This window comes from Sciurus vulgaris (assembly GCF_902686455.1).
Source record: "Sciurus vulgaris genome assembly, contig: HiC_scaffold_442_arrow_ctg1, whole genome shotgun sequence".
Taxonomy (NCBI): Eukaryota; Metazoa; Chordata; class Mammalia; order Rodentia; family Sciuridae; genus Sciurus; species Sciurus vulgaris.
This window is the reverse complement of record NW_027632595.1, coordinates 4,897,114-4,922,265: the sequence shown is the minus strand read 5'-3', so window position 1 is coordinate 4,922,265 and position 25,152 is coordinate 4,897,114. Positions and strand designations below refer to the sequence as shown.

Sequence of the window (25,152 nt, the reverse complement as noted above, 5' to 3'; positions counted from 1 at the left end):
TTTGCTTAGTTTTTGTTTGGAAGATCTATCCAGTAGAAAGAAAGGTGTATTAAGGTGAGTATTATTGTTTTGTATTCTACTTGATTCCTGAATTTGAGAAGAGTTTGTATGTATATGCTTCTTTTTGGGAGAATATATACTTAGGATTGTTATGTTTTCATGATGTATGATTTCCTTAAGTAGTATGAAATGTCCTTCTATATCCCTTCTAAGTTTGGCTTGATGACCACTTGATTGGATATGAGGATGGAAACCCCAGCTTGTTTATGAAGGCCATGTAAATGATATGTTTTTTCCCAAACCTTCACCTTCAGTGTTTGAGTGTCTTTGAGTGTCTGGATTGAAAAATCATCTGAAATCAAAATTGGTTTTTCCCTATATGTAATTTGATTTGCTTCTCTCACAGAGTTTAAAGTTCTATCTTTATTCTGTATATCAGTTATTCTCATAATTTGCTTTTGTGTGGATCTGTTGTAATTGTAATTGTGTCCACTTGTGTTTCTGTAAGCCTCTTGTATTTGATTTCCCCTATCATTATTTAGATTTGGGAAATTATCTATGACATCATTGAAAGATTGTGTATTCCTTAGGTTTTTATCTCCATGCCTTTGTCTAGTCTGATAAATCTTAAATTTGGTATTTTCATGTTATCCCATATTTCTTAGAAGTTCTGTTCATGGTTTCTTCTCATCTCTGTATGGTTGACTTTATTTTTAAGGCTATATATTTTGTCTTCTTTGTTTGAGGTTTCAATTTCCAAGTGGTGTAGGCTATTGGTGATGCTTTCTATTGAATGTGTAATTTGCTTTATTGATTCCTTCCTTTCAAGGATTTATGCTTGGTAATTTTTCACAATTTCTAATTCTTTATTGAGGTGATCTTTCCTTTCTGTTATTTTTCTTTGATTTCACTCCTTTTTCTATACTTTATTTCACAGGTCAGTTTGACTATTTACATTCTAAACCTCTGGCATTTCTTCTAATGCATTGTCAGCTGGTTCAAAAAACAGTGTTCAGCCTGCTAACTCAGTTGCCTCTCCAGTGTTTTACATAGAATCCCACAGTGCATAGTGAAAGCCTCAGTGTCCAAGATTATTATAAGAATTTCATAATTTTTTAGACATTGTCAGGAGGCAGGAGAAAATCTGTCTCACAGGCAGTGTTTGACCTGGTCAAGGCCATGCTTAGTAGTAGATTAATGGTTAAGATTGAGTTCTACATCATTCACTGGTGGAGTTGAAGTGACTGAGGTCTTTAGTATCTTCTCTTTGTGTCTGCAGTCAACTGAAGCTCTGCTTCTGTTGAAGGTGTGTGTCAGGTCAGGAATTGTTCCTGTGCAAATTGAGTAGCCATAGAATGATAAACTCTAAAAATGATTGAGTTACATTTTAGTTGACAATGTAGTGTTTAATGGCAACAGTTTAATATTCTGTGTACCAATTTTTCACTTGAAATAAAATGTCACTTTGTTTTATATGCACAGATCTAGTGACAATAAGGCATGCCTTAAGAAATATTAACCTATTATGTATATTAAGTCAGTTGCTCATAATTGCATTTCACTAACTCTACTAAATGCTTTCATTTAAACTAGGATAATTAAATTAGAGGTTTAATGAGCAATAAATTCTGAAGTTAGCAATCCTGGAATATGTTAGTTGAATCATACATTTCTCTTTTTGAACTCTTAAATTTGTGTCCATGTAATGTTTTGAAATGGCAACAGTCATAAGCAAGAAGCATTTTAAGTGCTTATATTACATATTGTAAAATAATGCTTCTTTATTGCTGCCTTATCTATTTATACTCATTGCAATCCTGGGTTAATTGTACTAACTGTAATCCCTGGAGGCAAAGAAATGGCTCAACAATTTAACCATAGTGATTGCCCATACTAAGCAGTGAATATTTATCAGATGAGTAGATAAGTATTTCTTGAACTAATAAATAAATAAATAAGATAGCATATGACTTCTGTAAAGATGGTGTTGGATAAAGTACACTGGACCGAAGACATCATTCTCAACCCTGAGATAGTGGCTTTGTTACCTTGGGCAAGTCAGATTACTATGCTAAACAAAATTGAGATAATGGGATACCTCAAATGAAGTTAGTAGTAGTTGCTCTCATAAGTCTTTGGAGTTATGACTGCCAGTATTTGTTTGTTGAATAAAATCTTATGTGGGGAAACATACTTTCACCTGTAAAGTAAACATGATGTTGACATTATTATTTCCATGCCTACCTCTGCTGATTACACTCTAAATAGACACATGAGCATACATTAATATTCAGTCACCTGCTCCTTGTCTCTTTCAGAACTGTCTTTAGGTAGGTTTTGCAAAATAAATTTTCAGTATTTGCTTAGTCCTACCTACCTCTGAAAACTGTTACAAACTGTGCCCCATTGGCACTCCCCTTCCCTTCTCCAGTGGTGACAATGTTCTTGGAAAACTCAAGTCATTCTAATATTGCTTGGGTAATGAGGGAGGCATCACAACTGTGCATCTCATGTGCACAGTTAGAAGTAACTAATTAGTTAGAAGTAACTAATTATGCTCATGTAATCTATGAAACTTAACTCTTAAAACAACTCCCTAAAAGGCAAATGTTTTTTGGTCCTGGCAAGGAACATGTTGTAAGAGGGAGCTGGGAAGATTTTGGAAGACTATGTGGTTGAATCCAGACCTAGCCTTGGCCCGTAGGCACAGCTTCAGATAATGCTTCATGATGCCTGTCACAGCTAAGGAAGACCTAAAGATCACTGGGATTCACTCTGTACTGGCACTTAAAAGAGTGCTCATCATGGTGATCTGATTATATCTCTTGTTTTCCCAGGTGTTTGGGGAGAAATATTGGCAACCAAAGTTTCATTCTCATACATAAGGAATGTGAGGTGAGGCTATTCTCTCATCCCTGGAAAAGGAACCCAAGAGAAAGCTATAGTTTGAGCTCAAGGTGATGTGTACCTCATGCCAGGCATTTGAATTCTTCTTGGTCAGGTCTGCCAGAAGCTTGTAGATTGAAAAAAGGAAATCAGGCTGGGGAGATAGCTCAGTTGGTAAAGTGCTTGCCTTACAAGCACAGGGCCCTGAGTTTGATCCCTAGCACCACAAAAAAAAAGAAAAGAAAAGAATAAAAGGAAAAAGGAAATCATTTGGGCATGGGCAGGGAGAAGTGTGTTAAAGACAAAAGGTAGGCCACTCAAAGTTGAATGCAACAGCTGATGAATTTGGCCATTCATGTATAGGATGGGTGCCCACAGATGTACAGTCCTTGAAAGTGGATGAAGCACATTACTGTCACAGAGTGAATGGAAGTGTGTGCAATCTGAATATGTTTGGAGAGAATACTGGGTTAGAGTGAGAAAAGTGACCTTGAGATTCAGAGATCCTCCTCAATCTTCTTCTGATTTTAGAAAATTCTAACTTAATGTTTTGGGGATTATATTTTTTACATGTAAAGTGAGTACACAGCAGTATTACAACTGTCTAACATGAACATATCTTATCTTTTAATTATTTTTTTAATTTTTGGAGCCTGCATTTTGATTCATTGTACACAATGGGGTATATATTTTTGTTTCTATGGTTGTGCATGATGTAGATTCATACCACTTGTGTCATCATACATTCACATAGGGCAATGATGTCTTTCTCATTCCACCATTTTCATAACCCCCATCCTCCCTCTCATTTTCATCTGTATAATCTAAAGTTTCTCCATTCTTCTCTCACCCCATTCCCCCACCCCCATTATATATCATCATCCACTTATCAGGGAAAATATTTGGCCTTTGGATTTTTGGTATTGGCTTATTTCACTTAGCACAATAGCCTCCAATTCCATCTATTTCTTTGCAAATGCCATAATATTATTCTTCTTTGTGACTGAATAATATTCCATTGTGTATCTTTGTGTTTGATGTGCTGGTAAGGACTGAATGGGGTGGCAGTTCCTTTGGAGAATGGAAACTGGAAGCAGGATTGGGAGACATGCAACCCAATCAAATGATGTGCAGTCAAACACTTTTCTTACCTTTCTGCAGGACTACTCTCATTCTACATGGCATACTATGGAGGAAAGCAGAGGAAGTTTTATCAAACAGATGTTGTGGATAACTGGATAAGGAAAGAAAATGATTAGGTGAATTAAAGCCAAATTACATGTTAAAGGTGGATCTTGGGATGAACCTCAGACTTTGAATGGGAACTTTCTGGTCATTTTTGAGAATGTTTGTGACATGATTCCTCTCCACTTGATACAAGTGGCTATGTGTCAGAAGGCAGTCTGTGCCAGGCCTCTGGTGTTGAGATGCCTTTTGCAGTCAGGTTCCAGTGCAGACTGCTAAGTTCTAGGAAGTTTCTTTTCTCCCTTTGTGAAGTTCAGGGATAGTGAGCTGGACTGTCCACCACATAGAACTAGTGTATGTGTGCATAATTATCAAATAATGGCACAAATTTGGGAGTCTTTTGTGAATTATCAAATTTTTTATCTGGGAAATTATGTCTCATGAGATCTCATGCTTTCCTGTAATCAGAGTGACCAAAGGCTAACTAGATATAATGGTTTGAGTATTTGCTTCAAAGATGGTCTTTATTCAGTATGTAAGTCTCACCTCTGTAGTAGGTTCTGCAGAAAAAAGATCAATAAAATGGAATCAGTCTTTAGGACTTGTATTCTACTGAGTGGGCTATAACTGCCTCACAGCAGTTCATCTTATATACTTTTTAATTTTTTTTATTTTGCTTTTAATTTTTTACAGACAGCATTTTGATTCCTTTTAAACAAATTGTGTACATCATTTCATTTCTATAGTTGTACACAATGTAGATTTATACCATTTGTAAAATCATACAAGTACAAAGGTAATGCCTGCCTCATTTCACCATTTTTTGTGTCCTCTCCCTCTCTTTTCCTTCTACATATTCTAAAGTTTCCTGATTCTTCTCTCATTCTCCACCCCCATTATATATCATTCTCCATTTATCAGGGAAAACATTTGGCCTGTGGTGTTTTAGACTTTTCTTATTTCACTTAGCATGATATTCTCCAATTCCATCCATTTATTTGCAAATTTCATAATATTATTCTTCTTTATGGCCGAATAGTATTCCATTGTGTATATATACCAGGTTTTCTTTATCCATTCATTTGTTGAAGGGCATGTGCTTTTTTAAAATAACAACTTTATTGAGGTTTGATCTTACCAGCATGAAATTGATTTGTGAAGTTTTCTGTTCCACTTCTAGGTGATTAGTACATCCAAACTGTTGTGCACATACACCACTGCCTATCAGAAATTTTTCTTTATTCTGAAAGAAAACCCTGTTTCCACTTGTAGCCATTCCCATTTATAACTCTTCTCTTGCTCCAGAAACTATGAGGCTTTGATTCAATGATTTGTCCATTCTGAAATAAATAATTCTGTATTAAATAATACAGAAGTAATATTCAGTGCATTGCCTTTTGACAACATCCATGGCCTGAAGTCAGCTCTCTTACTTTCCTTTTGCCTTTAGCTGGTCATCATCATACTACACTGAGTCATTTCATTGGTTCATCTTCTGGCCTGAGTTCTTTGGAGTGAAGAAAAGGCAGTCCTTCCTTCAACAGGTATTTGTCAGATGCCTCCTTTATGTCACATTCCACAAGGTTCCTGTTCTCACTAAATTCACAGTCTGATAAAAGTACAATGTGAAACATGAGCAAAACTCACATATAAATGCAATCAAATGATCAGAGAAGCCCTGTCTAAGAATAAAATATTTATACCAAAATATGAAAGAGGACCCAGTGACACAAAGAGATGGGGCTAAACATTTGGCAACCATTTGGACCTAAGGTTGTCAGGAGTCTGGTGAATTCCAAGGCCTGAAAGGAAGCCAGAGTGGCTGCATTGCTAGTAGGAGGGTGTCCCAGGAAAGAGGAGCAGGGCCATGGTTACCTGGCTCTGTTTTGTGAGAAATAGTTTTGGATTCTTCCAGGTGGAGTGCTATGATCTGATCTGGTTTAAGAAAATCTGGGCCAGTGAAGGACCTGGGGTCATGAGGCCATTGGGGGGAGGAGCCAGCGGCAGGGGAGCTTCTAGTCTGTTCAGCATCTGCCCCCTTCTTCAGGGTCATGCTGAGCCAGGGCACGGGCTTGGGAACAGGCCGCAGCCACCTCCGCCTGCCTCTCCAGCACCATGGATCCCCACAAAGTGAGTGAGCTCCCGGTCTTCCTGAAAATGTGTAAGCAGGATCCAAGTGTCCTGCACACCGAGATGTGCTTCCTGAGAGAGCGGGTGGAGAGCATGGGGGGTAAAGTACCACCTGCTACTCATAAATCTAAATCAGAAGAAAATATCAAGGAAGAAAAAACAGATAGCAAGAAGATAGAGGAAAACATAAAGAGAGATGAGCCATCAAGTGAGGAAAGTGATCTGGAAATTGACAATGAAGGTGTAGTTGAACCAGACACTGATGCCCCTCAAGAAATGGGAGATGAAAATGCAGAGATAACTGAGGAGATGATGGATCAAGCAAATGAAAAGAAAGGGGCTGCCACTGAAAGGAAGCCAGAGTGGCTGCATTGCTAGTAGGAGGGTGTCCCAGGAAAGAGGAGCAGGGCCATGGTTACCTGGCTCTGTTTTGTGGGAAACAGTTTTGGATTCTTCCAGGTGGAGTGCTATGATCTGATTTGGTTTAAGAAAATCTGGGCAAGTGAAGCACCCGGGGTCACGAGGCCATTGGGGGGAGGAGCCAGCGGCAGGGGAGCTTCTAGTCTGTTCAGCATCCGCCCCCTTCTGCAGGGTCTTGCTGAGCCAGGGCCCGGGCCTGGGAACAGGCCGCAGCCACCTCCGCCTGCCTCTCCAGCACCATGGATCCCCACAAAGTGAGTGAGCTCCCGGTCTTCCTGAAAATGTGTAAGCAGGATCCAAGCGTCTGGTGAGCTACAGAAAGCCATTGACTTGTTCACAGATGCTACCAAGCTAAAACCTTGCTTGGCCATTCTATATGCCAAGAGAGCCAGTGCCTTTATCAAGTTACAGATGTCAAATGCTGCCATTCGAGACTGTGACAGAGCCATTGAAATAAATCCTGATTCAGCTCAGCTTATAAGTGGTGAGGGAAAGCACACAGACTTCTGGGCCACTGGGAAGAAGCAGCCCATGATCTTGCCCTTGCCTGTAAACTGGATTATGATGATGATGCTAGTGCAATGCTGAAAGAAGTTCAACCAAGGGCCCAGAAAATTGCTGAACATTGGAGAAAATATGAGTGAAAACGTGAAGAGTGAGAGATCAAAGAAAGAATTGAAAGGGTTAAGAAGGCTCGAGAAGAGCATGAGAGAGCCCAGAGGGAGGAAGCCAGATGACAAACAGGACCTCAGTTTGGTTCTTTTCCAGGTGGCTTTCCTGGGGGAATGCCTGGTAATTTTCCTGGAGGAATGCCTAGAGTGGGATGGGCCATGCCTGGAATGGCAGGGATGCCTGGGCTCCATAAAATTCTTAGTGATCCAGAGGTTCTTGCAGCCATGCAGGATCCAGAAGTTATGGTGGCTTTCCAGGATGTGGCCCAGAACCCAGCAAATATGTCAAAATATCAAAGCAACCTGAAGGTTATGAATCTTATCAGTAAATTGTCAGCCAAATTTGGAGGTCAAGCATAATGCTCAACTGACAAAACCCTTGCTGAAGGAAAAGCAACCTAGATCATTTAATGGATGTCACAATAATACAAACCAGTGTACCTCTGACCTCATCAGGAGAGCTGGGGTGCTTTGAAGATAATCTTTACCCCTCTGCAGCAAATGCAATTGAAGCATTTTACAATGGTTTGCCATTAGGGTATTCATTCAGATAATGTTTTCCTACTAGGAATTACAAACTTCAAACACTTTTTAATCCTTAAAAATATTTAAAACAAAAGGGGTGTTATTTCCTACATTGTTCTTTACTAATCATTTTGAATTTTTTCTTTGATATTGGGCAAGGCAGATACTAAGTATGAAAAATACATTGCCCTAGTGTTAGTGAAATACTTACTAGTGAGAAGTAAATCTCATTTACATAGATAAAATAGGAGTTGAATATATGGTTACTGAGGCATTTTAATTTCTTTTAAAATATTTTTAAGTGATTTATTTCAATAAAACTATTGGGACCACCAGTATTTCACTCTAAACCTGGGTAGGGACTGGAAGTACTTGGTAAGGCAGCAGCAGTCTTACTATTTTATATGACATGCACCTTCATGCAGGTTGCATTTAAATCTTACAGTGTGTTGAGGGAGTTTTTTTTTTTTTTTTTTTTAATGCCCCAGTGGATTTGGATTACTTAACTCTGTTGTTGTTCAATATATCGAATAAATGTTTCATATTATTTCCACCATGGGGAAATAAGGGAGTAGTTTTCTTTTTTATATTTCTATGTTTAAAATTTACCTTTCCTCATCAGAAAATGACCAACTGTGTCTGCTTTCTGCTTGTTGATTCCCCCCCTTCTTGAACTAAAGATAATCTTCTCTCTAGCATCATCATTGCTATCATCATTTATAGCATAATTGTGCAAGCATATTTAATGCTGGGGTTAATTTAAAATGTAATATATATCCTAACTGTGGAATAATACCCATAACAACTGTAGTTCTTTCTTAGCCATGAGATTGCTTATTTAAATGTTATTAGACTTTCACTGGTGAAATATCGTGATATTAAAAAACATTGGAAGGAGGGAATTCCTTTTAGTGTTTGGTGTTCTACACCTATTGATCTTTGTACTTTGAAGAGTATATGGTTTGTTAATTGATAACCATACAAGGAACTAACTGCTTGATCTAACATGAATTATAAAATAGATGAGAGCCATGGTTATGCATTATGGAGTTGTTGCCACCATGAAGAGTCATTATTGTATTCAGCTCTTCCTTAAATACTACAACCATGCCCCCACGTTTCTTTCCCTCTTGTCCCTGCAAAGATAAAGGAAATGGTAAAATTCCTTGAAATACATTTATAAAGTAGCATATTTCTGATATCATATATTTATACAGGTTCTAACCCTTTGCTGTACGTGAGTAGACAGAAATGCATCTGTTATAAAAATGAGAAAAAGTCGTATGCTAATAGAGCATGCTTTTGAAATCCTTGAAAAAGACGCACCATTTGTACTTGGATTTGGGCTTGCCAGTGTTCTTTGTGTTCATGTGCGTTCTCAAAAATCTCATGTGTGCTGTGCTTAACTCAAGAAGATTTTCTTCTTGGATTCCTTATTTGATTGACTTTAATTATACTTGACCTAACTATACTCGAATATTATGAATATTACCATAAATGGGTAAAAGTAAATCACTCTTCTGAAAATGTGTCATGTGCTTTTAGACTTTTTAAGTTCCACAAATACAACAAATAGTCTTCATTTTCTTAATATCATTTCAAAACCTAAAAAGTTCTTTTTTTCTGCTAATGATGATATAAGAAGGAAAAGAAGGTTTTCTGCTTAAAAATATATAGTTATTGGATATTTCTAGCTATGTTAAAAATAAAATATGGTTTCAAACTGAAAAAAAAGAAAATCTGACTGCTCTTTGAATAATGAAATTCAAGAGTCAAATTGGAAGATAATACTTAAAAAGTTTCTGCATATATCCTTACCATTGGCACTGGCAGCCTTGGTTAAGACCAGGTAGAAGAAATGAAGGAGAGTGGACACATCAAAAAGCTATGTCAAAAAGAGAATGGACAGGTCTTAAAGATGTGTTGGGTGTAAAGTGGAGTCAGGGCCTGATTTGAACTCTTTGGTATACATTTCTCTAAAGTTAAGAAATCTGGATTCAAATGGCTTTGAGACACATGAAAATCCTACACAGAATGATTAACTGGATATTTACATACACACAGGTCTGGAGCTCACAGGAAAGCTAGGACTGGATAAACAGACATGCAGTTCTTCTGTGTGAAGGGAGTACTTGAAACCATGTCAGTGTACAACTCCTTCTAGGAGGAGATTCTAGAGAGAAGAGATGCAAGCTCCAATAATCTACATTCATAAAAGAACACAAATAAGATGTTCAAGATGCACAAGAGTGCAACTGGGGTGAAGGTATCAGGGGAGCCTGGTGGCATGCAGCCACCAGGAAGCAGACCTTTCAGCCAATTCCAGCTTTGTTGAGTGCCAGGGTCCAGCCCTAGCAGGAGTCCATGGGTTCCACACAGGTAATGGGGCATGGGGAGACACCGTCAGCAATGGATGGAGAATGAAAGACACAGACTCTAGTTCAGGTGCAATCACTCCCACTTTATTCTGGGGAAAGCTGGGTTGATATACATTTTTCTTCAGGCTATAACGGCAGTCTTGTGGTTAATAAAATTAACAAAGTGTCCAAAGCATAGGCAGAAATTGTTCTTAACAAGAAACTGAAAGATTATGAGAAAACAGTAACCTTACAGATTGTCCTTACCTAATCACAATTATTTTAAGAATATCTAAGTCAATGAACTAATACAATGTTTATTTCCTTAATATCTAAACTGTATGTGACCTAAGACTTTTCTTATTACTCTTGCGGTTAAAGCAATAGACAAGTAATCTCATGTGACCATCTCTACTAGGTCCATCTGGTTAATATCTAAATTGCTGAGTTAAGGGCTACAGGAGGGCAGCGGTCACAGTGGTTCTCGTGGCCAAGCTTTTTTACTGCATAGATTATATTGTCTTATGTAGCTCTTTTTTTCCAGAACAGGGCATTGTGCACCAACGTTTATTATAGGGGTGACCTATTCTTTGTAGGAAGGAAGGAATGTTGTGAAACCTTATTCTTTTACCCCACCACCACACATTAAAAAAAAAAAAACATCGTTAGGATTTAACCAGCCTGTTGGAGACAAAGGCAGATCTATAACTATTTTCTCCAGAGGCTTTCAGAGACTCATTGCACAGTTGCAAAATTATTTTTAACTTTGTTAGTGGTAAAGACCCATTGTCTTTCAGATTGTAGGTAATATTTTCTGGAATTTTTGCTGTATTCCCCTTGTCCCCTTAGGCAATCTGTTCAGACTGAAATGAGTAATATATTATCAGAAAAACACAGCAGAAAAAGCACCATGCTCTGGAGCAAAACATCTGGCAATTCCCTTTAGGATGAGCCTTTGCAAACATCCTCCAGAAGAACTTTGTCAAGTACTGGATGGAACTCGGGATCCCCCCGCAGATGAGGAGTCCTGCATCAATAAGAAGTGAATTCAGTATAAAAGAAATGAATAAGTCAGCAAAGCAGATTCAGAGTTTGGGAGGCATGAGGAAGAAAAGTGATAAGAGAGAAGGGGACTGGGGAACCTGTCTTTATAGCATTCATTAACTTTGGGTAAAACCTGAACATAACAGACTCAGCTCCACAACCTGGTTGAGAAAACGTGCAGCTCCACCCTTAGCAAAGTTATAAATTAAAAAGCCCCCTGGGGAAAAATCTGCTGTGGACTGATTAGAACCTTAAAAATAGATAATCTTTGAGGCACATAGTTTATGCTTCACCCAGAATGAATCTTTATGTTTTAATGCTTGGTTTTATTGCTTGCTGATGGTATTGCACTGTTTTACCTTGGAAGGTTATAAGTGAGGAGGTATCCTTAGAATTTTCTTAGCTTTTGAGAGCATGGGTCTTTCTTTTTTTAGTACAGATTTGCCCATTATTAGAAGATACAAAATTTTTATATCTGAGAGATAATTTATGTCCTGGTGATACACAATGTGTATATTTTATAGTTGGGGTCTATAACTTAATGCATACATCAATTTCAAGAATGGCCTGTGCTGAGTTATTTTGGTGTTTAGAAAATCACCTTTATGAAGGCGGTGCTCATGATCTTTTTAACACCTATCTTTCAATCTATGAAATCATTGAGAAGTGATTATTGTCCAATTTAGTGATCTAAGTTATCATTTATCTGTGCTTTGTAGAATTTGGTATTCTCTCTGCAAATCTATCATGCCAAGTACGTTGAACAACTAAGTCACTCTCATTACTTCTTATAACTTTTTCTTAATTTAATTTAATTTTATTTTCTATTTCAATAGCTTTTCTTTTTAAATTTATTTTTATTGTAAACAAATGGGATACATCTTGTTTCTCTGTACATGAAGTAGAGGCATACCATTTGTGTAATCATACATTTACGTAGGGTAATGGTGTTTGATTCATTCTGTTATTTTTCCTTCCCCACAACCTTCCCACCCCTTTTTTCCCTCTATACAGTCTCTCCTTCCTCTATTTTTGGCTCCCTCCCACCCCCCATTAAGAGAAATCATAATCTTGTTTGAAGCATTAAATATGGGTTAAACTTACTAAGTTAAATTTCAGTTAAATTTAAAAATTGTATCTGTATAAATTAACATGAAACATTACTCATGTGAATTAAATTTGAATAGAAAGGAGGCTTTGGTAACCTGCATTTCACTTATCTTTGATCCTTTATTGTGATTTGACTGTCTAGTTATTTAGTGCTTGACCATTATCTAGTACACTCTTTATGAACTTGAACAAATTGTAAATGCCCTGAATACAATTTAGTCATTTTTTGGCTTTGTGAAGAAATAAACAATTGTGACAGCCATGGAATTTTTGAGTAGTGTCTATTGATTAAAATTTTAAAAATATTATTTCTGAATTGTTCATGAAAAATGTCCCTGATTTAGTACAATTTTGTTATTTTTCTATTCTTAACATCTTTTGGAATATATAACTAGTAAATATTCAAAGAGTCAATGATAAAAATGGTAGCTAAGAATGTGATCTTGGAAATCAGACTGCATGGTTTCAAATCCTGTCTCTGATACATCATGGCATGTGTCCTTGGGCGCATGACTCAGCCTCTCAGGATGAAATCTTCCATCCCTCTGAGGACATAAATCATGCCTTGGTCCAGTGTCTCCAAACTGTATATTCTACCTCCTTGTTATCAGATTGTTGCAGTATCACATATTTTTTATCAAATAATCTACTTTTATTTAATAATTGCCCCAAACCATAAGGATAGTGATGCAAAGGAGGCACCAGGGCACAAAACATTAAGAATGGATTAACTCCAGTACTCTGTGAAAACACTGAAGCTACCTAGGAAAAATTACTGGGAGTTGTGTTAGTGTTCATGGTTTTACACATCCATTGGTGGTCTTGGATCATATCCCTGGGGATCAGGAGGAAGATTTTCTATATTATGAATTTTTTGAGTGTTTCCAACAGAGGTAGGGACAATGGTGGAAATATTCTGTTGTTAGTTTATGCAACTTTAAGAAAGAAAATTTTATTTTGTATATTTGATTACCCTCCTGCCATCTGGATGTGTAAAAATTGTTGCCTTAATCCTTTTGTATACAAGAGTCCAAATTCTTAATAACAGTATGTAGAAAGGAACGGTTGAATTAGTACTGAAATTCTGTGAGATGAGTTGTAGCATATGTAGACTGTTAAAGATATTATCTGGGCCTGCACAGTGGTACACATCTAAAATCCCTGTGTCTCAGGAGGCTGAGGAAGAAGGATCACAAGTTCATAGAAAATTCCTGGTATGTCCCTTGGTATGAACTGGGAGTGAGAATCTTACCTTCTCCTTGCTTCTTTTCCTTGTCTTACACATTAACCTTGAAAGTGAAACAACAAATGTTTTGCCTCCTGTGTCCTCCACATGTGTCTCATGCTAGTATGTTAAAGCTATGTAACCTACCTGTAAGTGTTTGTGGCTACACAGATGCACATGTATGCATCGAAAACAAATACACCCATTTGATTTCACTTTGAAGTTTCATAATTAGATGTGATAGTTTAATTTGAATTAAATAAATATTGTTGTTCCCATATTTAAAACTTATTAGACTGTAAAATTATTTGACCCTTCTTTCTCAAGCAAAATATTACTGATTTAGTGTATGATTTGTAACGAAAATAAGTTATCTCACATCAGAGAAATGAAAATCCATGTTTTTCTGTCTCCAAGTGGAGTAGTTTCAGGTGGAGAATAAGCAAGCTGAAACTTGTTTCATACATACCTTTACCCCTTTTAAAATTTTTAACTAAAGAAAATGTTTAAGAAATAGGATTTATGCTTGGGAACTATCTCTCTTGTCTCCTGGTTTTGTTGCTTTACTGTGAATTGTTTCTATGAGACCAAAGGAAGCCACCTAATCAAAGAGATCCTACCTAGCAAATGGCACTAAATGAGTTAATAAGCTGCTATCAACTTTTCCATGAGTTTACCCTGTGGGAACTCAATTGACACTTAATAGCAGATAGGAATAAGATCTGTTTGACCAGCTTGATCTTGAACAACTAGCAAAACTGTTAAAACAAAAACATAATCATTTCTGGGCAATTAAAAGAAGAAACAATAATCAAATATAACTTAAGATGTCCACTTGTGTTAACCCAAAGAATAAGTAAGACTGGAGACGACAAAAGAGATTCTTAGGCAGGAAGGATTGCCTGATAACCATCACGAGAAACTTTTGGTCAGAAATTTTTGGTCATTTAAAGGCTTACAGATCTTTCTAAACAGGACCAGGCCTGCTAAATTACCTACAGAATTCCTACAAGATCAGATACACAAGTTCACCAACCAATCAGTCAATCAACTGTTTCTCCTTCAAGACTACCAGCCCCTGACACCCAAAGCCAATAACTGTGATTCATTATTGACACATTTGACTCCAAAAACTCTGCTCCCACTAAAGCCCTCCCTAATTTCCTTTTTACAGGAATGAGACTCTTCACCCCTCATCAGCAGGAAGAAGCTACAGAAGAAGGACCATTGTCACACCCCTGCTATTTATAAAAACAAAATGGGATGAATATTGGAATCAGATCTGCCATTTCACTGCCACCATTATTCTGCCCCTCCACACCATTTTACAACCTAGATTGTTAGCCTGAGAACTTTCTAGTCAATCATTGCTTCAGATTGTTAGTCCTCAAACTTTCTCATCAGTCATTGGTCAGATTGTTATTAGCCCATGAAATCCCACTAAGAATAGCTCCCCCGCCATTCCCTCTCTCTCACCTGTCCACTCTGCCTGTCCACTTAATAAAATCTCTTGCATGAGTTCCCACATCAGGAGTGGTTTCTGGGTGCTTTCAGGTGGAATGCTTATCGATGTGTTAGCCCTTATGATATACACAACAAACTGAATGAATCACCAAAATTACAATATTTTTAAATCAGTAAAGGTTCCATAGTACATTTCTGTTTGTAAAACATTTTTGAAATGATCAATTCATAAAAATACAAAAGGCTTAATGGTGGTCATGAGTAGTGGGGAGGGCAGCTGGAGAAAATAAGTATGGCTCAAAGGTCAGCATGAGGGGTATTTGTGAAAGAAAATGTCTATATCTAAGCTATATCATCTTTAATGTCACAGTGTGAACCATGGGGGGGTTCTATATAAAATGATCAGAGGATGTCTCTCCTTTTATTAACACAACTCCATATAAATCTACAATTGTTTAAGAATAAAATTACCCTAATTGAATAAATAGAACTTTGAAAGGTTGAACCATACTTAACTGATATCAAATGATCATCATTCTAAAATTATCCAAATTTTCCTTAGAAGTCTGGTAAAACAAGTATAAAAAATTTAAAAAATGAATAAGCAATAATCACAAGAAATACTTTCTAGATAGTTTATAAAATTATCTTCCAGGAATAAAACTTGTATATCCATGTTATTCTCAGTGAATATTGTTTTCTTTGTGTTAATTATACACTTCAATATTACTTCACAGTACACAATGTTCACATGAAAAATACATGCACATTTATTTTCTATAAATTAACGAATTTGAAATCATGTTCCTTTAGAAGTTCAGGAGGAAAACAAAAATATATACTTGAAAATATTTAACTCAATATATTTTTTTAATGTTTGATTCAGTCTGTTATTTTTTCCTTCCCTCATCCCTCCCCCCCCTCTTTTCCCTCTATACAGACCCTCCTTCCTCCATAACCCTTAATATTTTAATGGAACTTTTAATGATACAGGAAAATATGAACAAAAAGTTTTCCTTTAATTATGGCGAATCCAAGAATGACTATGAATTATTCAATCCACAGACTCCATTTTAAAAAATGATTCAATTCTTTTCTCACAGACTAAATCATTAAGCAAAAATCAGAGATACATAAAATAAACTTTTTATAAGTAATGGAAGAGTTAACTAGAAGTAGAGCAATTTGTCTTCATGCAGTAAAACATGAAAGGAGGCATTTATGGAATCCTGAGGGAGAAAATGACTCCAAAACATAAGATATGCATTAATTTAAAAGTTATGTTGTCAAACTATCTGACCATAATTGGGTTCAGACCTTTTAAATATTATCAAATGAAAATCACTAACTCGCCTAAATCTACTTCTCCTGACACAGAAGAGAGCCAATGATGGCAATTCCATCAAACTCAGAGTAACTAGTTTCTTAGTGTGGCAGTATTTCAGAACACATGTAATGAATATACTCCAGTTAATTTTTCTAAAGAACCTAGCAGCAAAACAATTTCACTCATGCATTTCCAAGACTCCACCAAAGAGAAGTTTTAACATTTTCTTAAGAGGAAATTTCTGTGGAAGAAGATGCTACCTAGCAGTTTTGGCAAAGTTTAGGTGGGAATTCAGATTTAGGTTTGAAAACTCTTGCACAAGAAATTGCATCTCTGTTTTCAAAAGGTCATTTGAAATCAACTCTTTCTGTATTTTACAGCTCACCTCTGTTTTCTAAACAGATGTCAACACAGAGAGAAACAATGAACTGGCAAAGTTCTGGATGCTGAAAGTTTTACTCCATGGATTACACAGCACCCACTTGGGATTGGGAACCAGGTCTTGGGGGACATGGAGGACAAGAGGACTGAAAGTGTGGGTTGCTTTGACTGACACTTGACATTTGAAGTTCACAAAATGTCAGTCATCCTTAGTTAACAAATCTGCAGCACTGAGACTCAAACATTAGTCAACCCACCATTAATCAGAGTAATGGGAAGGGTCTCTGGCATTCTTTGAAGGAGCAGAGGGTGGTGTTGCAGGTTCAAATGTTTTTCTTGGCTTTGATTAAGGAAAAACAAAGCAGCAACATGGTGCACACACACTAGCTCAGTTTTTCTCTCATGCATGCCTCATGGATTAAAGGCACACTGCATTAACCCACCCACAGCCTCCAGACCAAGAGATGCTCAATCCTGACCCAGTGACTCTGAGGAAAAGGAAGGGACCCAGAAGCTCACGATGTTGTGCTCTGGAGCCCACCCCAGATGGAGAGTCCACCTGGCCTACACCAACCCTACGCCACTCGGGTGGCTTCCCAGCGTGTGGCCCCCAACCCTATCTACCTCACCTGGCCCACAAACATGCCCATGCCCCCTTGTGGCTCCAGTGTCAAGCACACACTGACTTTTCAAGAGCTCCCTGAACAACAGCAGTGAAGTGCCAGCAGCGCCCAACCTCTGCCACCACCAGGGCTGAATTTTGCTGCCCACATCTCACCAGCATGCTAGGTTTGGCACCAGGTCACGGCAGGGAGGGTCCCCAAAACCTTCCCAGCCTGCTACTTTATGGTGTGCCATGCAGCATCAAACCACAGAGGGCCCTGAGTCCTGGCGCCAGAGTGGGCAGGGATGCAGTGGCTGCCCTGCAGGAGTAAGCATTGCCTGGCCATTCCTGGTGGCCACCACCATCCCTCCCCCACCCCAACCAGTGCTGAGAAGAGTGATGGCTCACTGTCACCTCTCCCTCGGCAGTAGCCACTGCTCTGGATTCAGGATCCCTTCACATGTGCCACCTATGCCAGAGCAGATGGCCCAGAGAGGTAACTCCCACCCCAAATCACCCCCTCCCACCTGACTGCAATTTTGCACTAATCTGGCAGCTTCCCATGAAGGCTTGGACCCTAGGGATCTGGGGCAGACACTGCAGACACCTGCATCTCAGTTCTCACTCAGGGTGGGGTTTTCAGGCCTGGCTTGCATGGACAGGGTGCCCAGGTGCTTTGGGCCAGGTGAGACCCATGCAGGTAAGGCAGAATAAGGGAACACTGCTGGTCTTGGACCCAGGGCATGTGGGTTTGCCCCGGCATGTACCCAGGGAAGTGCCCTGCTCCTAGCTGCAGTCTCTGTGCTTGGTAGTGACATACCACATTGGTGTAACTGTTAATGAGAAATAAATTAATGCAAGTTTTTTTTTTTCATTCCTAGCAACAAGAGGCACCATGGGGCCCAACCCCACCTGTGGAGATTAGTGACAGAGGATGGGAGAGCAGTGACTGAAATTGGGTGTCTTTGATAAACTCATAGCTGTGGCATGCCCACAGCTTGGGAATGTTTCTGAGCAAGGACACAGGATGCTTAGCTGCTGTGGCAATGCTTTGCATGAGCAGACTATGTGCAAGTGTCCTGTCAGCTCTGACCTTGATCTCAGGTGCACAGCTTCAGGAAAGAAAGAAATTCTTATGCTAGACAACCACAATATTTCACCAACTCTTCTTCCCAGGTTACTGCCTGTCTTATAAAAACATTTAACAATGGACTTTCTTGAGAGCTACACAAAACTCTTATCATTGCCCTTTCCAACTGTGAATTGCAACAACAGAAAAACTACATAGGATGTCCTAATTTCTGTAACTTTCCTGAATATAAAGAATTACATAGTCTTTAACCTGATAAAGAGAAATATATAAATAAAGATTTCTAGCATAAATCTTTAGATGTGCATCTCCAACAGAGAGCAGAACTCCACCTAATCCCAGCTTAATCTTCAAGGTCTGTGTCTGTGAATCTTTATTTTCCAAACCCCCTTCGCCCCTCACCAGACCAGAGAGTTTGGTTGCACCCACCCAAGTTCCCAGGAGTGGACATGGCTTTGATAAACTTTGTTACAATTATAAAAAACCTGATCATCTTCAAAAGGACTGTAAGATAAAAAAAAAGGGGGGGAGGCTGCAAAAACAGTCCAATCAGAAATGTCCAATCTGTCATAAAGTATTTTGGGACAACTGGGAGCATTGGAGAGGAGGCTGCTCAGCACAGCGCTTGGACTCAGCGCAACCCACCTGGGCTCTGGGAGGCTGCTCAAAGGAGAGGGTGCGCGGTCAGCTGTTTGGACTGAAAGCGACCACCCCTGAACACAGGGGGCTGCCCAGAGGAGAAGGAGAAATACGGGCTCGGAACGTCACTTGGACTTGGAGAACCTGCGCCAGGGCTTCAGGCGGCTATCAGGAGGAGCAGCGTGGACTCAGGACTCAAGAAGAGGAGATATAGAGAAACTTGGGACCAACTCAAAGCAGCAGGGTGAGTCTCTCCTGTTGGGGAGGCATCCTGGATGGGGCAGTAGTCCCTGAACGCAGGGAACTTTGTGAAGTAGAGCTGCCCGACGAAGACACCCCTCCCCCTGCTGGAGCAGTGAACTCGGACAACTGGGAGCATCAGAGAGGAGTCTGCTCAGCACAGCGCTTGGACTCGGCGCAAGCCACCTGGTCTCTGGGATGCTGCCCAAAGGAGAGGGTGCGCGGTCAGCTGTTTGGACTGAAAGCGACCACCCCTGAACACAGGGGTCTGCCCAGAGGAGAAGGAGAAATACGGGCTTGGCACTTCGCTTGGGCTTGGAGCAGCTGCGCCAGGGCTCTGGGCGGCTACCCGGAGGAGCAACGTGGTGAGTGGTTTGGACTCAGAGCAATGGCTTCTAAACACAGGGGGGTTGTCTGGAGAAGGAGGAGGAGCACGGTGGGGTGCATGGGCTGGAAGTGACTGCACCAGGGCTATGGGTGGCAGTTGGAACAAGGAGGTACACAGTGAGTTCCTGGGACTCGTCGTGACGAATGCACCAGATCTCTGGGTGACTGCCTGGTGGAGAAGGAGGTACGTGGGGGTCACTTGGACTTAGAGCGACCGCACGGAACACCAGGTGGCTGCCAGAGGAAAAGGCGTGTGGAGGGTCACTGGGACTTGGAGCGATTGTACAGGGCTCCAGGTGGCTGCTCAGAGGAGGGGCCACATAGCCAGGCAATTAGGTACAGAACAGGGTCCCAGGGCCTAGGAGCCTTCTTGGTGGAAGAGTCGCACAGACAAACTGAGGGGTGGGGCAAAGGCTCTAGGACTGAAGGCAGCATCTCTGAGGAGAGGCAGACTAAGGACATTCGTCTTCCAGGCCCAGGAGGTAGGTCCGGGTCCCTGGGAACATTGCAGAAGAAGGCTGCCCAGCCCAGGCGGTAGTTGTGAATTGAACAGAAGACACCCCTCCTCCCGCTGGAGCAGTGAACTCGGACAACTGGGAGTGTTGTAAAGGAGGCCGCTTAGCACAGCGCTGGGACTTGGAGCAACCACTGGGGCTCCGGAGGCTGCCCAGGGGAGAAGCGGCGAGGAGAGCTGTGTGAACTCAGAACACCGGGGCCTGCCCTGAGGAGGAGGAGGAGGAGTGCGGCCGCTTGGATTCGGAGTGACTATACCAGAGCTACAGGCGGTTGCCAGAGGAGAAGCTGCGCGGCGAGCTGTTTGGACTTAGAGCAATGCTTTTGAACACCACGGCCTGCCCTGAGGATGAGGAGCAGGAGGAGGAGGAGTGGGGTGGGTCGTTTGGACTTGCAGTGACTGCATTAGAGCTGCAGGTGGCTGCTCAGAGGAGGAGGCAATTGGTGAGTTGTTTGGACTTAAAGCAACCGCTCCTGAACACCAGGGGGCTGCCTGGAGGAGAAGCGCGGTGGGTCGCGTGGTCTCAAGTGGCTGCACCAGGGCTCCGGGCAGTTGCCCAGAGGACACATGCAGTGGGTCACGTGGATTCAGAGCCACTCAGAGTGACTGCTCCTGAACACCCAGGGGGTTACCTGGAAGAGGGGGAGGAACGGGGAGGGTCATTTCGACTCGGAGTGATTGATTGCCCCAGGCTACGGGTGGGAGGAGGAGGCATGCAGTGAGTTGCTTGGACTCCTAGTGACCGCACCAGAATACTGGGCGGCTTTCTGGAGGAACAGGCGTGTGGTAGGTCTCTGGGACTCAGAGCGATTGTACGGGGCCCCAGGTGGCTGCTTAGAGAAGAGGCCGCATAGCCAGGCGATTAGGGGCAGAGCAGGGTCCCAGGATCTAGGAGGCTTCTTGGTGGAAGAGCCCCACAGAGACACGCTTAGGGGCGGAGCAAAGGTTCCAGGACTGCAGGCAGATTCTCTGAGGAGGGGCAGCCTAAGGAGATTCATCTGCAAGGGTGAGGCTCCCAGGCCCAAGAGGTGGGGCCGGGCCCCTGGGAACTTTGCAGAGGAAGGCAGCCCAGCCCAGGCGGTAGCTGTAAATTGAGGGGAACCTCTAGGAGGGAACTGACCAGGAGACCTCCCCACCGGGTGAGTTTTCCCTGCCGGGTGAGGTTTCCCCACAAGAACGGTAAAACCAGAGACACAGGCCCAAACAGGCCTTGCCTCATCCCACAGCCTAGTTCCCCTTTGGATGACCATTGGTCAACAAGTGGAGGCACCTCTGCCCACTAGCAGGGAATATACCCCACCTGAAGGCCACCACTCCTAGAGAGGCAGCTTCCTTGTGGAGCACCGCATTATCAACTTCCTCCAAGACTTCAGCCTACTGAAGGCTAAGAGGGGATATCTATAGAAATCTTCAGGGACATTGTAAGTCAATAGAGGAAATCTGCAGTATCTCAGTGGTCCACTGATACCTGAACAATATGAGAAAACAAGGAAAGAAAATGCTGCAAACAAATCTAGATGTTACATCAATAAAACCCAATAACAGAAGGGCAGAAGAAATGACAGAAAAGGAGTTCAGAATGTTCATAATTAAAATGATCAGGGAAGAAAACGATGACATGATAGAGCAAATGCAGGCATTGAATGATCGCACCAATCCACAGTTAAAGAGCAAATACAGGAAGCAAAAGATCATTTCAATAAAGAGTTAGAGATATTGAAAAAAAACCAAACAGAAATCCTTGACATGAAGGAAACAATAAACCAAATTAAGAACTCCATAGAAAGCATATCCAGTAGGATAGAACACCTGGAAGACAGAACCTCAGATATTGAAGACAAAATATTTAACCTTGAAAACAAAGTTGAACAAACAGAGAAGATGGTAAGAAATCATGAACAGAATCTACAAGAACTATGGGATATCATGAAAAGGCCAAATTTAAGAATTATTGGGATTGAGGAAGACTTAGAGAAACAAACAAAAGGAAAGAACAATCTATTCAATGAAATAATATCAGAAAATTCCCCAAATCTGAAGAATGAAACGGAAAATCAAGTTCAAGAGGCTTATAGGTCTTCAAATACACAAAATTACAACAGATCCACACCAAGGCACATTATAATGAAAATGCCTAACATACAAATAAAGACAGGATTTTAAAGGCTGTGAGAGAAAAGAACCAAATTACATTCAAGGGGAAACCAATACGGATATCAGCAGATTTTTCAATCCAGACCCTAAAAGCTAGAAGGGCCTGGAACAACATTTTTCAAGCCCTGAAAGAAAATGGATGCCAACCAAGAATCTTATACCCAGCAAAACTTACCTTCAAATTTGATGATGAAATAAAATCCTTCCATGATAAACAAAAGCTAAAAGAATTTACAAAAAGAAAGCCAGCATTACAGAACATTCTCAGCAAAATATTTCATGAGGAAGAGATGAAAAACAAAGAAGCAAATCAGCAAAGGGAGGAATTATCCTAAAGGAATTGTCAAATAAAGGAGGAACCAAGTTGTGTCAAACAAATAAATAAATAAAATTTAAAAAATGAACCAAATGACCGGGAAACCAAATCATATCTCAATAATAACCCTGAATATTAATGGCCTGAATTCATCAATCAAAAGACATAGACTGGCAGATTGGATCAAAAAGAAAGATCCAACAATATGTTGCCTGCAAGAGACTCACCTCATAGAAAAAGATACCCATAGACTAAAGGTGAAAGGATGGGGAAAAACATACCATGCACATGGACTCAGCAAAAAAGCTGGAGTATCCATCCTCATTTCAGATAATGTGGACTTCAAGCCAAAGTTAGTCAGAAGGGATAAAGAAGGTCATTTCATACTGCTTAAGGGAAGCATAAATCAGCAAGATATAACAATCATAAACATCTATGCCCCAAACAGTGGCTCATCCATGTATGTCAAACAAATCCTTCTCAATTTCAGAAACCAAATAGACCATAACACAATAATACTAGGTGATTTTAACACGCCTCTCTCACCACTGGACAGATCTTCCAGACAAAAATTGAACAAAGAAACCATAGATCTCAATAACACAATCAATAATTTAGACTTAACGGACATTTATAGAATATACCATCCAACCAAGAGAGAATACACTTTCTTCTCAGCAGCACATGGATCCTTCTCTAAAATAGACCATATATTATGCCACAAAGCTAATGTTAGCAAACACAAGAAGATAGAGACACTACCATGTATTCTATCAGATCATAATGGATTGAAGTTAGAAATAAATGAAAGAGTAAAATACAGAAAATATTCCAACATGTGGAGATTAAACAATATGCTATTATATGATGAATGGATAACAGAAGATATTAGGAGGGAAATTAAAAAATTCTTAGAGGTAAATGAAAACAAAGAAACATCATATCAAAATCTCTGGGACACCAAGAAAGCAGTACTTAGAGGGAAATTTATTTCATGGAGCCCATTTAATAAAAGAAGTAAAACTCAACAAATAAACGACCTAACACTACAGCTCAAAGCCCTAGAAAAAGAAGAACAGACCAACACCAAAAGTAGTAGAAGACAGGAAATAGTTAAACTCAGAGCTGAAATCAATGAAATTGAAACAAAAGAAACAATACAAAAAATTGACAAAATAAATAGTTGGTTCTTCGAAAAAATAAACAAAATTGATAAACCTTTAGCCACACTAACAAAGAGAAGACGAGAGAAAACCCAAATCACTAAAATTCGGAATGAACAAGGAAATATCACACCAGACACGATTGAAATACAAAACATAGTTAGAAGCTATTTTGACAATCTATACTCCAACAAAATAGAAATTTTCGAAGACATCAACAGGTTTCTAGAGACATATGAATGGACTAAATTGAATGAGGAGGACATACACAATTCAAATAGACCAATTTCAAGTACTGAAATAGAAGAAGTCATCAAATGCATACCAACAAAGAAAAGTCTGGGACCAGAGGGGTTGTCAGCCGAGTTCTACAAAACCTTTAAAGAAGAGCTCGTTCCAATACTTCTCAAAGTATTCCATAAAATAGAAGAGGAGGGAACCCTCCCAAACTCATTCTATGAAGCCAATATCACACTGATACCTAAACCAGACAGAGACTCATCAAGGAAAGAAAATTTCAGACCAATATCCTTAATGAACATCGATGCAAAAATTCTCAACAAAATTTTAGCAAATCGCATACAAAAACATATTAAAAAGATAGTGCACCATGATCAAGTGGGTTTCATCCCAGGGAGGCAAGGTTGGTTCAACATCCAGAAATCGATAAACGTAATTCACCATATCAATAGACTTAAAGTCAAGAATCACATGATTATTTCAATAGATGCAGAAAAAGCATTTGATAAAATACAGCACCCCTTCATGCTCAAAACACTAGAAAAAATAGGGATAGTGGGAACATTCCTTAACATAGTAAAGGCCATTTATGCTAAGCCCATGGCTAATATCATTCTAAATGGTGAAAAACTGAAAGCATTCCCCCTAAAAACTGGAACAAGGCAGGGATGCCCTCTTCCACCACTTCTATTCAACATCGTTCTTGAGACTCTAGCCAGAGCAATTAGACAAACCAAAGAAATTAAAGGGATACGAATTGGAAAAGAAGAACTCAAACTATTCCTGTTCGCTGATGACATGATTATATATTTAGAGGAACCAGGAAATTCCACCAGAAAACTCTTAGAACTCATAAGTGAATTCAGTAAAGTAGCAGGTTACAATATCAATGCTCATAAATCCAATGCATTTTTATACATTAGTGATGAATCTTCAGAAAGAGAAATTAGGATGACTACCCCATTCACAATAGCCTCAAAAAAAAATAAAATACTTGGGAATCAATCTCACAAAAGAGGTGAAAGACCTCTACAATGAGAACTATACAACACTAAAGAAAGAAATTAAAGAACACCTCAG

At 39.9% G+C, this 25,152-nt stretch overlaps 2 pseudogenes across 2 annotated transcripts in view; both read left to right on the top strand.

Moving 5' to 3' along the window:
* The window catches only part of LOC306652683 (5'-AMP-activated protein kinase subunit beta-2-like), a 1,102,880-nt pseudogene that overhangs the window by 950,272 nt on the left and 127,456 nt on the right, over positions 1 to 25,152 (top strand). The window lies entirely within an intron of this gene.
* On the top strand, positions 6,187 to 7,909 carry LOC306652685 (hsc70-interacting protein-like; annotated as a pseudogene). The gene is made up of 2 exons: positions 6,187 to 6,563; positions 6,915 to 7,909. The product of its transcript is annotated as a hsc70-interacting protein-like (transcript).